Here is a 17,561-nt window from a genome sequence, read left to right as displayed (position 1 = left end):
TAATCTGAACACCAACGAGGTAAATCATCCTGAGCAGGTAAATCATCCAGCCAGCTCAACTAGAAGTCTAGACTGGCCTCCTAGGTGAAGTTCCAAATTGCAAGGCAAAGTATGGGTCAGTTTCCAGAAGGCTCTGCTTCCTGGCTTTGGGTCATCCCTGTCTGACAGTGAGAAAGCAAGGAAGGAAGGAAGGGAGGAAGGAAGGAAGGGAGGGAAGGCGGAAGGGAGGAAAGAAGGAGGGAGGAAGGAGAAAGAGAAAGGAAGAGAGAAGGAAAAAGGAAAGCAGAAAATAGGGAGGCTGTCCAGTCAACAGTGGGACTCTAAGCTCCAGGCAGCCATGCACTGCTTGCTGGCTGGCTTTTCACATGAGGCTATGCCTGCTGAGGTTACATCCCGCCTCACCGTGGCCTCAAGGAACCCAAGAAACACACTCATTGCCTCTTTGGTTATTTTATAAACAGTGCTTGGAAACCACGAGTCATTATCACTCTTCTGGCCAGCCAGTCAGACTTTCCATGCCCTTATGTGTGATGCCCTTAATGTTTCCTAAGCCAGCAGCCTCATTCCCCTAAACCAAGAGAACTGTTTACTTTGGCCATAACCAGGGCAGATTTTAAGAATCAGCCTGCCCTCTCTCAGTGCCCAACAGGGCTTTAAAGCTATAATCTAAACATTCATCCCACCGTCCATTCTTTTATTCACACTTACCCCTAGATCCTCCCACGTTGTATCCCGGCACCTGTACATCCATACAGCCACCCCATCCATTAATCTATTCATCCCTCATCCACTCATTCATTTATTGATTCAGGCATCCACCCATAAACGCCCTTTTAATCATTCATCTACTTATCAATTCCTCTGTTTACCTACCCACTGACCCAATAACCAGTCCAAGAAGGTATCCATTTATTCATGCATAGGTGCATGCCTCCATTCATCACCTGCTCAGTACCCACCATTTCTTCACTCAGTCTCTCAATTGCTTACTTATTCAATCACCTAATCACCTTCTTACTAAATCTAGAATCACCTGTTATGAGTCAGGCAATGCTGTTGATGTTAGAAGAACAAGGATGAACAGTATGGTTCCCATTCCCCCAACCACCCACCAATCTCCCATCGATTGGCATCTATTTATTTAACCAACCTGTAGAATTCCACCCCTGTGGGCCCTGAATTGGTTACTGGGTGGATCCCAGGGAGTTTCAAAGAGAGAAGTAGAGACAAATGCTGGTTCAAGTCCATGCATACAGTGCAACCAAAATGACAGTTGGGAAGGACTTGGCTACAAGACAGAAACTAGACTAGAGACAAGAGTCTGGAACTGGAGATTCCTTCTGGTACTGAAGTTAGTCACAGAGATATTAATAAATAGTTCTGAGCCTTCCTGTGGGTCAGAAGGAAGCTTTAAAAATGCCTAGAGGGCTTCCCTGGTGACGCAGTGGTTAAGAATCCGCCTGCCAATGCAGGGGACACGGGTTCGATCTCTGGTCCAGGAAGATCCCACATGCCATGGAGCAACTAAGCCCGTGTGCCATAACTACTGAACCCGAGTGCCACAACTACTGAAGCCTGCACCCACGCGCAGCAACAAAGACCCAACGCAGACAAAACTAAAGTTATAAAAAAAATTAAAAAAAATAAAAGTGCCGAGATGTTTAAGACATTTCCATTTCCCCATCCAACAATTCATCCATCCATCCACCTATTCACAAATCCATGGATTCACCCATCCATCCATCTACATTTTTACTGTTCAACAATTATAGCAGGGGGTCTTAACCAGGGTTTCATGAACAGGTACAACCACATAAGTTTAATTCATCCTTGCATTCCCAGTCTCTTCCATTGCTACTGACACACAGCAAGTGCAAATTAAATATTTGCTAAATAAATGAATGAGGGCTCTCAGTTATGATGAGATAAACCCAACCAGAAAGGTGGCCCCTTGACCAGATAATTTGGCTGGCACTAGGGCTGATATGCATACATTTACTTTTTATATGATTGCTTAATGGTACTGTGAAGGATTCATCCTAACTACACTTAAGCAGTTAATATGCCCAGATGAGGCCATAACTAGTTTAGGCATGTCTACAAGACTTGGCTTTAGCTGTTTGACAAAGTGAATCCATCTCCCTCAGATTCTAACACACCACTGGAAAAGGCTGAAGCCAGATCCATGTATTAGGGGCTAACCAGTCAGACTGCAGAACTCAGTAGATCCAATTATTTTTGTTTAACACCACATCATGAGGCCTCCACAGAAGCCCTTAATCAAACTGACTGTTTGGGATAACTACATTTGTATAAACAGAACTCTGATTTATTCAGTTGAGGAAGATCACTCTTTGAGTTTGGTCAAGACAGTCAAGCTATCTGGACAACATAAAGTCTTGGCTTTGATTTCTAAAAAATAAAATAAGTAAGTCTTTTAAATTTAAATCTGGAGGCAACACAGCATGTCACTAGTAGCATAGAGGACATGGGGATAAAGCCAGAGAGATGTAGATTCTCATCACGCATCACTTACTAGATCTGTGGTCTTGGGCAAAGTACAAAGAATGTCTCTCATCCTCAGTTTCCCCATCTTGAAAATGTGAAAAATATCCTTTACTTTACACAGTTGGACTCCAATTGATAACCTACATGAGAGTCTAGCTCAACACCTGATAATACAAAGATGGCCCCCAATAAATAGTAGATCCTCATTTCCTGATTCTCTGAATAGTTGCTCTGTCTGCCTAGTTCATTTTCTTTGAGATCATTTATTAAAAAAAAAACAAACCTGTTTTGATGTCTGTTTGGAACTCTGAACTTTGCAAAGGGCCTTCATGTCCATTACCTCATTTGTGTATCACCATCACCATCATTGTCATTATCATCAAAATTATAATGATTCCCATTCTACAGATAAGAACACTGAGGCCCAAGTTGAATAAGGAACTTATCCACTTCCGGTCAGAGTCAGAGTCACACTTGAACTCATCATCTTCAGACTCTGAGCCCAGTTCTCCTTGTATTAATGGGATCATTAATAGCAGACTCAACAGAACAAAGAGGATGGAAGAGACAAAGGGCCACTGAACCCCCTGAGACCCTCCAGAATGGACCTGCCTAGGTAACGAGCGTGTGGCTTGCTGACAAGACCCAACTAGATGTTATGCACACATGGGTCTGGCTTTCTCCCATGTGTAAGCAGCCTCATGCAGCCCTCCTGTGACCTTTTGATTGGCCTCCAACATAGAACATGATACTACAGCCCAAAAACCTGTCCTTTTTTGCCTAGATTCCTACAAGGAGTCTGTGTTTTATTTCACTATTTTCCTGGGTGTGCTTTTATTTTCTTATTTATTTATTTGAACTACTAAATTATCTAATTAGTGACATACATCGTTGACACATGGGCCACTATGAATATTTACTGCACACTTGTTCACACATTTATCTAAATAGGTGGCATGCCAGAGCCATGTAATAAGGAATAATGATTCTTTAGAATAGTTACGGGGAATTACAGAAGAGGGAAAAAGTTTTGCACAGTGGGTTGCAGCTTCCAACCACATCTATCAATTCTTCCTGAGATAGAGCAATTGCACAGTAATGACAAAAAGTTTATAGTAATGAATAAATCAATACTCTGCTCTGCGGCAGTTTCAGATGTTACTTTTATAGGTCTTCCCGCGTCTATTATATATCCCTTAGCTCTGGAACTGAGAGAGTGTGGTGAATGCCAACAGCTACAAGGAGAAAGGGAACAGCTCAAACTCCTGACATGCTGGTGATCCATCAGCATCGCCTTACAGAGAGATCCATTTATATCTCTGAGCCCTACAACGGAGCAGCTCTCAGTGACCAGCTACACAGCCGACAAGTGTTTGTTCTAAGAATGGAACCATGGCTTTGTGATGAGAGAAATGGAAATGCAAAAGAGATAAACAAACTAACAAATAATGAATTAAGTAGGGACCAGTGGGATGGAGCAGGAAGAGAATGCCACTGGAAAGGGAGGAAAGAGAAACAGAGAAAGAGGGTTTTAGTCCAAAGGGGTGCCTGCCTGGGCTTGACTCATTCAGCAAATATTTACTGAGTGCCTACTATGGACCAAGCATAGTTCTAGGCAGGGCTGCAAAGTTTTTCTGTCAATCATCCCAGAGTAGATATTTTAGGCTTTGAGGGCAAAACGGTCTCCACGGCCACTAAGCCACTCTTGTTTGTAGCACAAAAGCAGCCATACATAATACATAAGTGAACGGGTGTGGCTATGTTCCAATAAAACTTTATTTACAAAACAGGTGATGAGCTAGAGCACAACTTGCCCACCCAGGTATAGCATCACATTTCCCAAGATGGGCTATGTGCCAGTGGATTGTGGGCTGATTTGGTAGGTACACAGACATGGTGTAAATAACTTAGAATCACATGAGGAGATTTCATTCCAATTTAAGTCTCATAATCCTCTGATTACACCAAGGAGAAAGTCTCTGTAGGGTGCTAGCCTTTACCATACCTCTAACATTTTGTTAATCGCTTTTTCAACAAAAGGTGAGATCACAAGGCTCTTAGCCTTGGCAAGCAACAGTTTCTAGAGAGATTCTTCAGCTTTGTTTGGTTTTTGCAGAGTTTCTATTGACTGCAAGTGATACTTGTTTCTGTTTACCATTTAGAAAGGCAGAAACAGGGTTTGTTAACCTTGGCATTGTTGACATTTGGGCTGGATAATTTTTTGTTGGGGGTGGGAAGGCTGTACTGTGCATTGTTGGATATTTTGCAGCATCCCTGGTCTCCACCCACTAGATGCCAGAAGCACAAACCATGTCACTTCTTTAGTGACACTGAGCAACTCTTTATTCCCCTGCCTCCTTTTCCTCATCTGTAAAATGGGGATGATGAAGACAGTAGCTCCAACCTCACTGAGTTGCTGTGAGGATTAAATCCATTAATTCATGCAAAGCAATCAGGACAGAGTTCACCGGAGGAAAGCATGCAATTAATATTAGCCATGGCCATTGGTCCTGGTAACAAAGTGGCTCTGCTTTGAACATATTTATTTGTTTAGTAACTTATTCAAGTGAGCCAATTAAAAAATATATTCTTAAATAAATAATAGTTTAGATAGTGTAAAGGTATGCCAAAATTTATGAAGATGTTTTATGAGTTGAGGTTGTGAAACTGATATATTTCAAGAGTGGGATTTGGGCATGTTTTAGCTAAGCTCTATTACTCATTAGATATGTGACTTTGGACCAATTACTAAGTTTCTTAGACCTCTAGTTTCCTCCCTGGGGAGAAGATGATCCCTCCTCCCTGAGGTGTTGTCAGGCAAAACCAAGGTAATGTTCTCAGGAGCTACTCAATGCCAAATAGGTACTCAATAAATGCTACTTCTCCCTCTCCCTTTGTTTTTGTTGTTAGTAACTCGTATGGGTTGCATCAACTACCTATTGTTGTGTAGCAATCTGACAACTTAGTGGCATAAAACAACAGCCACTCCTTAGCTCACAACTCCAGGGGTTGCCAGTTTGGGCTGAGCTCAGGAGAGTGGTTCTTCTACTGGCCTTGATTTGGATCCTGTCTATGGCAGCAGTCAGCTATTGACTTAAATAGGCTGGTTGATCCGTTCACTTAATAGTGGCTGGTTGATGGCCTCCTTCACAAGTCTGGCTGTTAGTGCCGGCTGTCTGCAGGGCCTCTCACTGCCTATGGCTCTTCCTCCAAAAGGCCAGCCTGGACCTTTACGTGGAGGCAGCCCTATTCCAGTAAAACAAGAGCAGGAACCACAAGGCATCTTGAAGCCTAGACTGAGATGTCACGCCATGTTGCTTCAACCACGTTTTGTTAGTCAAAACAAGCCACAAGGTCAGCTCAGATCAAGCAAGGGGAAATAAACTCCACTTCTAGGTAGAAGAAGAAGCAAAGGCACGTCACAAAGCAGTGTGTGCACAGGGAGTGTGATTCACCGGGGCCATTTCTACGAGCGACCGCATTGTCTGCCTACAGCTTAGCCCACAACACCCTCCTCCCTTATGTCTCCACAAAGACTCGCGCACTGGATGTCGTTCACATGACTAACGTGCACCCGTGGTGGTGTCCAGATGTTCACGAAACCCCACAGATTACATGGGAATTACACAATACCACAAAACTGCACAATCACCGCAACTATTAATGGCACATCAGCTCAAGGTTGCTCACTGCGGTTTGCATTATTGCCAAGAGAGGCTGTGGAATCCATAGCATTTCCCACCGTGTTCTAAATCTATCTCTTCTCTCACATTCAGAAAAAATGGCCAACGTGAGTCATACGCTGTCAGATTATTATCAAGATTAGCCTTGTCTTGTTTTCTTTTAAAAAAAGTCATTTATCTCACTGTTAACACTTTGTTATTAGTAACAAATTGTGGGAATAGACCTCAAAACTGCTAAGAGTCAGTGCATTTGGGTAGGATTCACCAGTCAAAATAACTTAGTCAAGTTAGGAATTCATTCCCACCTCCCCACCTTTTTTTTTTTTTTTTTTTCAGTAGCTGCAGTCTAAAAATAACATGTCAATATTTTCTTGTTACATTTTCTTCCCCCTGGATAGTGACCTCCTAGTGATTTTCCTCCGGCACACATCAGCCGTCCTCTTCCAAAGATACACCTCAAAGCTGTATATTGTTAACAGCCACAACATTTCCTGTATCTAGGTTTTAACCATCAGCCATTGTAGCCACAAACATGACTTCTTCTAATCGACACTCTCCAGCAAACAGTGCTTACACACCACAGAGACCCTAATCTTAGCTTCACACACCATCACCCACCTTTCTCCAGTGTGGATTCCACAGTCCATCCCTACAGTAATCCCTGTGCCCTCTCAGGCCTGCTCCCCTTCTGTTGCTGCCATGGTAAACCTCATCCCTGTTAAAACTCACCTCCCTTCTTGCTCTCTGCCTGGACCTGAGAAGCAGAATGTGGCTAGAGGAAAATTTACAACCATGTTTACTTGCCTCACTTTAGATGTAGGACCACATACCACAAGTGGGTCTTAAGCACCATCTGAAAAGCTAAACAAAATTCCCCAGTCAAAACCTCCTTCCATTTATCCAGATGACTATTGACACGTCTTCTCACCCCTAAGGCAGCCAACACTCATTGTCTATAGATGACCTTGATTTTTTTTTTTGTTTAATTTATTTAATTAATTTATTTTTGGCTGCGTGGGGTATTTGTTGCTGTGTGCGGGCTTTCTCTAGTTGCCACGAGCCGGGGCTACTCTTTGTTGCGGTGCACAGGCTTCTCATTGCGGGGCCTTCTCTGTTGTGGAGCATGGGCTCTAGGTGTGCGGGCTCAGTAGTTGTGGCACACGGGCTCAGTAGTTGTGGTGCACAGGCTTAGTTGCTCCGCAGCATGTGGAATCTTCTGGGACCAGGGCTTGAACCTGTGTCCCATGCATTGGTGGGTGGATTCTTAACCACTGCGCCACCAGGGAAGTCCCCTTGATTCTTATTTTATTGAGAAAGTAGAAGCAATCAGAAGAGCATTTTCTCTTTTCTACCTGAATCTCTACATGTAGATTCAGCCTCCTCTTCTCTGCTATCATGGTGACTCAAACATCCCTACTGTTCTCTAAACCCACCCTCCCTCATCCATCCAAGAACTTTGTTCCTAAAGTTACTCCTCCACCCCCTGCATCATCAATCCGCTGAATCATTCACATCAGCATTTGAACATGCCAAGAGATCTCCCCCTGACAGATAAAGAAACTTTCCCTTGACCTCACAACTCTGTAGAGTACCTCAACCCATTTATTTGCCACCCTTTCAGCAAACTTCAAAACTTTCCTCACTACTGTTCCACTGAAAACAGCTCTTGTGAAACTCCCTTAAGGTTTTCATCTCTTTCAACTCAATTCCCATATCTTAGACTGCAGTGTCTTTGAATTCTCGGTGTCATTTGGTACACGTGGTCAAGACATTCCTTTGTAAAGCCTTTTAAAAAATATTTATTTATTTAATTTATTCCTTTGGCTGTGTCAGGTCTTTGTTGCAGTGCACAGGCTTCTCTCTAGTTGTGTTGTGTAGGTTTTCTCTCTCTAGTTGTAGAATGTGGGCTCCAGGGTGCATGGGCTCTGCAGTTTGTGGCACGCGGGCTCTCTCGTTGAGGCACATGAGCTCAGTAGTTGTGGCACGTGGGCTTAGTTGCTCCACGGCACGTGGGATCTTAGTTCCCCAACCAGGGATCGAACGCGCGTCCCCTGCATGGGAAGGCAGATTCTTTACCACTGGACCACCAGGGAAGTCCCTCCCAAAGCCTGTTTTTAATCTTAGCTTTTCAGTCACTACACTTCCCTAGTTTTCCTCCCTCACCACTGGCCCATCCACTTCTTTTGTTTTTTTCCCAATCTTTAACATTGGTTCATTCAAGGATTTTGACCTTAGTCCTCTTTCCCGTATCTACAACTCATTCTCAGGATGACCTCATATGGCCTCTTGGCTTTAAATATCAACTCTCTGCTGATGATTTCTAAGTTTATAACTAGTTCTGATGTCTCCCTGGAACTCCAGACTCATATATTCATCTGCATAGTTGATATCTCCACTTGGATGCCTAATAAGCATCTCAAACATTAGAGATGCAGAACAGAATTCATGATTTTCCTCCTCAAACTCATTCCTTCCTCTTTCAGTGAACGGTGCTGCCTTGTACTCAGTTGCTCAATTAAAAAACGAAGAGGTTGGCCTTCCTTTCTTTCCATCACCCTTACATGCAACCCATCAGCAAGTCCTGTTGGCTTTATCTTTAAGATATATCAACATTTGCCTCTTCTGAGCACCTGTATGGCCACCATGATTTCTAAGCTGGACCCGCGAAATATCCTAAGAGGTCTCCCTTCTTCCAGTCTTGTCCCTACCGTCGATTCTCCCCACAGCAGCCAGAGTGAGCTTGGTCAAGATACATGTAAATTGGATCATGTCACTTCTTTTTTCATAAAACTCCAGTGATTCTGTAACAAGCGTGGAATACAATCCAGACTCTTCACCTTGGCTGTCATGGTCTTACCTTCACTTACCTCTCTGGATTCACCTCCCATACTCTAGCCTCACTAGCTCTGATCTACTGTATTGGCCTTAATGCTTACAGACACACGAGATTCATTCCCAAGTCGGAGCCCTTGTATCTGTGGTTCCCCCTGCTTGCAACTCTTCCTCCAAACCTTTAAAGGACTCACTCACTCACTTCATTCATTTCTTGGCCCAAATATTACCTCTTCAGAGAAGTATCTCTGACTACCACCCTAAAGCCAGCATGTCATTCATCAACCTCATTCCTTGCACTGTTTTTCTTTAAAAGAGCCTTATTACCTGAAATTCCATTATACCAGTATTTGTTTCCTCACTCACTGTCCATGTCTCCACTAGAATATAATTTCCATGAGATCAAGGACCTCATCCACCTCATCCAGTGTTCAATATACAGCACATTGTAGACACTAAAGAAACACTTCTTGATGATACTATTGGTAGAGATAATAATAATTGTGAAATGCTCTCAGCACTTTCACTTCTTTGTATTCACATTAGGCATGATCATTTGGCTTAAATAAGAAAAGAAGCAAGAGAAGGCAGCTTGTGTTGGCATCAAAACTTTATGTAAATCTCTACCTACTAGCTCCATCTCCTCCAGAGTTAGATGGAGTTTAAGCAAATGGTTTACTGTATATTGTGACGTAATGTCACAATATACAGTAAACCAGTAGCTTTCTCTTTTTTTTACTTTTCTCCTAGTATTGCCTATAAGCTCTCTGCACTCACATCAGACACGTCAGAATTTGTAAGAACTCATCAATGTATTCTATTACATAAAGACATAAACTATGTATAAACAGTTTTAATTTATTTGGTATGAACATTAAATGTCATCAAGTTAGAGTGTGCAACTCAGCCCAGTGACGGACATCTGTGCAAAGCAAGCTCTCAGAATGTTTATTTGTCTTGCCTAACTCGGAGAGAGATCCTAGAATGGTATTTTGGCATATTTTCCCATAAAATTACCATTGACTTTCCTCTAGAAGGATTATTTAGATGTAATGTCTAACTTTTATTATCACTTATTCAAGTAAGGCTGCTTTCTGGGCCCAGGCGTACTTGAGGTAGGAGACCAAGGGAAAAGAGATGCCTTAGCAAGACGAGACATGCTGGAAAGCAAACTCTCCTTGCTCACTGGATTCTAGCCTCTTACCACAATAGCCACACTCAGTGATGGGATTGCACTCAGAGGTGCCCTCATGATTTCTTGTGTTTGTTAGAGTTTGCGTGGTTCAGAATCTTGTCCTATTGAACCAGCCTTCGTGAGCCTGCATGTCTGGCAGAGCCGTGTTTAATGGCCGAGGGATGAGCCCCCATTCCTCTGCATTACGTTGAACAGCTGTAGAAGGCATGGACGCTCCCAACAAGTATTGCTTGTACTCTGTCTCCCAGACACATGGTAAGATTGTACTTCCCCACCCCCTTCTAGGATAGCTATGACCACGTGACTGGGTGTGGCCAGTGAAGTGCGAGCATAGGTGATGTGTGTCACTTCTTTGTGGAAGCTGTGAGAGCCAGTGCACAACTGGACGTGTCCCCTCCCTACACCAAGAGGACTGTAGCAGCACATGCTGCTACAAAGCCTCCTTCAGCCAGGGACCTTGTGTGACTCTGATGGGTAGAGCCTCCCGGCAGACCCTTGCTGAAGATGTAGCATGAAAGAGACAGAGGGAAAGAGAGAGACCCAAGGAGAAATGATGTTAAGGCTCTGAGAGTTGCAAGATGTTGGTGTCCCCAGCATGACCTTGCCCACCCTGACTGCTCTCGGTGGGCTAGGGGTCTGGGGAAGGGCTGGCAGCTCTACAAAATTTGACATCAATAATTCAGTCATGGAGACTTTCTGACAAACCAGGGTCTGCGGTGAGGTGGGGGAAACAGGTGCTGAGACACTCATTAAGAGAAACCTCAGTAGAGACTGAGTCACCTCTGAAACACTTCCAGAATCCTGCCTGGCCTTTCCCCATCATCAGAAGCCAAGTCTTCAGTAGACGTCTGTGTCTTGTCCAAGCAGGGGACAGGCACACCCACAGTCAGGCTGGCTTCAGAGCATGGAGGTTGATTTGCAGAGTAGAAAAGGTCCAGCTGGGCCCAGTCAGGCCATGGCCCCAGAGGCTCCCATAAAGAGAGAACAGATCTCCTGTATCTCAATCACAGAGTCAGACTTCGACGTCAAACAGACTTAAGTCCGCGTCCTGGTTCCTCTGGTTGTGTGGCTTTGGGAAATTCACATCACTTTTCTGAGCTGCAAATTTCTTCAGCTATGGAGTGAGGATCATCATAGTATATACCTCAGCTAGGGGATGTGAGATTTTGGGAGATGATAAATATCAAGAGCCCAATACTGCCCGTGCAACATACTAGTTAAACCATATGAAATTGTCATTTTTGATCTTTTGACAGTTTCATATGGTTTAAGTTATAAATGTCAGTTAATAGGAGCTGATTTCACTCCTGGCAGAATTCTCATAATTCAGGAAGGGCTATTCATGGCTCAGGATTCATAAACCAGAGCACATTCAGATGCTTCCCCTTCAACTGGATTCTCTAAGTGGACTAAATGGACTCAATCACATCTATGCAAGCTCTGTCACCAAGTTCGTAACCACTTTGCCATAGGTGGGTGGCCTTGGCCAATGGTCTTCTCTCAAGACCAAGTCAGTACCTGTCCATGGCTTTGCTTCCCTTGCTTCTGCCACGTGGCATTATGTCCCTAGACAGACTGAAATATGTTGGCCGTACAGAACCAAAGAGCTGTCTATGAAAGATTGGCTCTAAAATTTGTTCTAAAATAAAATAAGATTTACTTTCCTCCCCACCTGAGACACTGAAGAAGCACATGGGAGAGTCATAAAAGAGAGGAGATTCTGGTTTTTCTCTATTACCTACTAGACAAACTCGTGACACGGCCTTTGCCATGATTATTTCTTCCCATTTCCAGCCTCAGGTTCCAGTGAAGTAATAACGAACCCAGTGGTACAGTTGCAGAGAGCACTGAGCTATTTCTTGTCTCCCTGTGTTTGCGCCTGCTGTTCGCTCTACCCGAAATGCCTTTGCCTTTCTTCTTCTCCGCTCCCTTCTTTCCCAAATCTTGAGTATTGTTTTACGACACACTAAGACTACTGCTTCTTGAGAGAAAGGACCTTGTCTGTCTTGTCCATTGCTAACTTCCTAAAAAGCTACCTGCATTCAGTAGGCATTAGTTCAATTAATGACTAAGTAAATGAATGAATGAAAAGACCTAGTCTAGAATCAAGTGCTTCAGAAAAGTTGGCCTGGCCACAGGCCTTGCTGATGGGTATCCCCTCCTATGTTCCCCTACGGCACCTCTGCACACTTACAACAATACCTGTGCGACCACATCCTGTTAGTCAAAGCCAGAGACTATCCTTTTCACGTTCAAGATTCCCTGACTGAGGACCCGGGCTCTGGCTTGTAAAGTGCTCCGTCAGCATATCCCTGACCCTTGCCCTGTCTTCTCTCTTCCTCAGCAATTTATGAAGAGCCCTGGCAGCTTGAGCCCCAGGCTGGGAGAGCAGGACCCTCAGACCCTAAGAGGAAAATGAGTCCAGCTCAGGGAACAGCCTCGGGGGGAGAGACTTGGGCTTTCCACAGTCCATGCAGAAGGCTGTGAATTCTTCACTTCTAAGCAAAATGGCAAAAGGGAAATACAGGTCTTCATACGAGTGATTTATTCTGTATCAGAAACGCATTTACCTGGCTGATTTTGCTGAACAGAAAACCCTCAGGTTCACTTAGTAAAACTCAATCTGAATATTTCTATCCGTTATTTCCATACAGATTAGCTTCATAGGGGCCTTGAGTATAAACACCACAGATTGGCTTGCGGGTTCTATGGGGGGAAAGAGGCAGCGTGGAAGGGAGATCATCGCTATTTTAAGTTTCTTCATGGTTCAGCAGGCAGCTGCTAAGAGTTGCAAAGGAGCACACAAAATAAGAAAAGTTTATTGATTAGTTTACAAATAAATGTTGTATAACAAAAGATGCTGAATGGCAGGCCAGCTTACCCATGGCTTACGGCTTGTGGCCCCTTTTATTCCCTGGTCTTGGGAGCCCATCTCAAGGGGGAAATAAAAGAAGCAAAGTAAATGCATTTTCTGGATAAATAAGAGTTTGCACCAGTTAAAAAATAAATAAACGAGACCCTTTATTTGTTGCCGATTTGGAAGTAGACCAGTGTATGCCTACTTCTTCATCTCTTCATGAAAACATCTTTTTAAATGTTTTTTTCCCTCCCCTGGCCAATACAACAAAGCTTCAGACCCTGGACTCCATGGCACAGGTATCAAGCTTGGAAATGGTCCCCTCCAGTCACCAGCCATTGGGCAGTTTTAGAAAAAGACTGAAAGTGTCAAATGCATGCTTGTTTCTGGGCTTATAGCTGAAGGATCCTGACTGAGAGAGAAAAGTCATTTTGGGGGGATGGGGGTGGTTTGGACCTGGAAAAAAATAAGTATGGGAACATCCCCAGGATTTCCACCCCTGCTTCGCCTTGCTTCATCTTTGTGAGACCTTGGCAAATGGTTGGCTTATCGGGAAGATTAACTAAATATGAGGCACAGGAGCCTAGGACAAGGTAAGCTCTTGGGCAAACCTTCAGTCAGCGGCTATGATGAGATTCCAGTCACATGAAAATCTAGTGATGTATGGGGAGCAGACAGAGAGGTGGCCAAGATACAGGCCAGGCAGATAGTGACGAGACTTCTGAAAGTGTGGTCTGGTGTCCACAGGCTGGAATATCACAAATGTGAAGTGAGTAGAATGTGTCAGATTCTACAAGGTACCTTGACCAAGCACTAACCAACCCTGGATCACAGAGACAGTGTTCCTGCCCTTTCATCCCCCCTTTAAACCTTCTGCTTAGGTTACTAAGAAGTCTCACCTTGACACTAGCTGATCATCAACACTGCTTGAGCATTTGCTGATTTCCCTTTTTAACATAGTTACAGGGCCCCAGGCATGCAGCCTAGGCAGTCAGTCCACTGTCACTGCTATAATATACTACATTTTACCTGTTGTTGACACTGCATTTATTTCCCAGATTATCGTCTTTTTCTGAACAGTGATTTAGTTCAATCATGTTAGTGATAACATATATTTATTTTCAAAGTCTGCATAAGTTTTTAAAAAGTGAACTGCCTGAGGTGCTCTCATACATTGCTGGTGGGAATGTGGGTTGGTACAACCCTTGTGGAGGGGAATTTGATAGTATTTAACAAAATAGCATGCCTTTAGTTTTTGACCCAGCAGTTTCACTTCTAGGAATTTACCCTGGAGATATAGCTCCAACAATAAGATGTGCACAAGTTTATTCATCTCAGCACTGTTTGCAACTGCAAACATTGGAAACAACTTAAATGCCCATACAGAGAAGACGGGTGAATCAACTCTGGGACATCCACACACAGTAGAGAACAATGTCGCAGTGAAAAATAAGGGGGATGGGTTCTACTAACTGATAGGGAGTGATTTCCAGGAATTATTGCCGAGTGAAAAAAAATCCAAGTACAAAGAGTATCCATAATACGCTACCTCTTGTGTAAGAAGGAAAGGTAAATGAGAAGATGTACTTGCATCTCCTAAATTATGCAAAAAGAGATACAGGAGGGATAAATCAGAAACTAATGAGCTTGGTTATCTCCAGGGTTGGGCAGAAAAGTATCAGAAAGGACAGAAAAGACTAGAGGGGTAGGTGCAGGGATGGGGGAGGGATACTTCTCAGAGGATCTCTTTCTGTAGAGTAGTGACATTTGGAAGGATGTTAATGTTTCACATAAAAAAAAAATCATCAAGGAGGAGGGAAAAACCCTAAAGTGGAACATGAACAGTGACAAATGAGCTAACTCTATTTCAAATGAATCAGATGACCATAATGAAAGGAGAATAAGAAATGAGCCCAAATAACCTAAACACAGTATTTGGATGATATCCTTCACAATATAGACAAAAATAACTATGTAAGTATTGAAATCTCGTTAGTAGGTTTGTTCTTCACAGTAATATGGATTAGTGATTCTGAAACCACTGTCTGTGTACTCTAGGGTTGATGAAATAAGTAAATATGTTGTGGATAATGGAATCGTGGTTTCTCACAGTCAGAGAAGGAAGAAATAAATGTGGAAAGGGGCCAGATCAGCATGAACCCTGTGTTCTGGATTGGAATTCAAGGTATTGGCTTGCACTCATGATTTATAAGATATAGATGTATATGGGTGTGCATATGGACTTATACATATACCCAGGTATCATACATATATTTTGTAGCTCTGCTCACTGAAAGGGCCTAGAAGCAATGACATCCCCATAACAATGAGCTACTTAGTTTTCAAATGTCATCATACTCTAAAAGAACCCGGGGCTCCTTGGAGAAATGGCTGAGTCCAGAGCTGGGACTGGGAAAGTCTAATATGAGCCTGGAACAGTTCATCATAACTTTGACAATTGTATTCTGGTTATGTGAGAATGTCCATCATTTTAAGAAACACTCATGTCTACAACGTATTCTCCTACAGTTCAGAAATTATATCTATACATATATATGTATAAATTATACATATGCCTAAATTATATCTATACATATATGTGTAGACATATATGTATAAAAATTCAGAAAATTTATACATATATAAAGTTTTTCTTTCATTTATATATGAAAGAGAATAATAAAGCAAATGCAATAAAACGTTATCATTCAGAGAATCTACATGAAATGTATGTAAGAGCTCCTGCAACTTTCTGGTTACTATTTCAAAATATATATATTTTTAAATGAGCTAATTGGGTAAGTATAGCACAAGTCAGGAGAGTAGCAACAGCATGACTAAAGTTTGGGAAAAACTATGGCTGATGATGGAAATCCAGTAAAAGGGTCATGTTCCACATGGACAGCAAGGCTGCAGTGATGTTTCCGATCCCCACCCCCAAATCCCTACTCTAACCATAAATAGGGAGACATCTGAGCATCAGCAAAAAGCAGCAGGAGCCCAGACTTCTGATCAGAGGGTTGGCCTCATGCTTCCTAGCTGGGAGCGGAGAAGATGGACAGGCGGTGTTTTAAGTCCTCTACTAGGCAGTAGTTACATGCGAATGTTCCAGCATAAAAACAAGGCTCTGCAGCCCAAAGCCAGACACTGGCTTTAGGGGATTACAGGCAAACTTCAATTTGAATTGTTTAGTACCACAAGGCAGCCAGGGTCAGGGCACGTTGAACAGACAACTGATCCAAGGAGGAAGACACTTCCTCTAGGAGAAGGTCATGTGTTCCCAGGTGCCGTGACTTGTTCTATGTAGTTTGGCAGCCATAATGCTTGAATGAAGGGAACCTATTGTAGTGGGGCAGTGGGGGGACATTAGAAAGTCCTGAATCCTAATCCCAATTCTACTACTTACTGGATTTTCCCTCCTTCCGGAACCTCTTTCTATTCATCTGAAAAATGGTGATTTAAAAAAATAAAATCCTGCTTTACAGGGGTGCTTTGAAGATTTAAGGTCTTTCCAAGGTGGATGCTTAGAACAAGATTTAGTTTCTAAAATCTCTGCTCATGTCTAGAGAGTGAAAATACATTGTCCACAATTTCTACAGTATTTTGGGAGAAGATGGTTCTCAGACCAGCAAAAAAAAAAAAAAAAAAAAAAAAAAAAGCTTTAAGGTATTTAGTCAATAAATATTTATTGAGTACTTATTATGTGCCAGATACCATCCTGGGGAGGAAGATGTCACCAAGACCAGGTCCATACCTCCGTGAGGCTTATATTCTAGGGCTGTGTTCAAAGGCTCGACGTGAGAAAGATCGACAAGGTTAGGTGGCTGGAACCCAGTGAGGAAATGGGATGGCTGGTGACCAGAGTGGAGGTAGGCAGGGGCTCCAGGCTTGGGGAGCAGGGTAAGGAGTTTGGACTTTTATTTAAGAGCAACGAGAAGCTGTTGGAAGGCCCTAAGCAAGGGAAAACCGTGCTCTGATTTGCATTCTGGCTGCTATGTGCAGAAAGAAATGGTGGGGGGGGGGTGGGCAAGTGGGACAGAGATACCACTAAGCATCGTGGCAGTAGCTCCAACAGGAAGTAATAGCTTGGGCTGGAATGGTAACAACGAAAACCTTCAGGAAATGCCTCCTGAAAGACCCAGAGAGTAAATATTTTAGGCAAAATTGAGGCCAAAAGGCAGACTCAGGACTAACAGGTACCTATTTATGTAAGCATTTAAAACCATTGTGTTAAAAATAAAGAAAGAAAAGTCACTCTTAGCTCAAGGGCTGTAAAACAAAACAAAACAAAACCCAGGCAGCTGGCTGTATTTGGACCCCAGGCTGCAGTGTGTCGAGCCCTGGTTAGGGGACAACAGGAGAAGAGACGGCCTTTGTAAAGTGGATATGGCAGCTGTTTGCAGGGTGGATCAGGGCTTGGAAAGAACTTTATGCCTTACAATTAGTGGTGAGTGTGTTTCAAAGTCCCTGCTGCCTAGTCCAATGA

Source organism: Mesoplodon mirus, assembly GCF_964341445.2.
Source record: "Mesoplodon mirus genome assembly, chromosome: 19".
NCBI lineage: Eukaryota > Metazoa > Chordata > Mammalia > Artiodactyla > Ziphiidae > Mesoplodon > Mesoplodon mirus.
The sequence above is the reverse complement of the archived record's forward strand: the minus strand, read 5'-3'. Positions refer to the sequence as shown.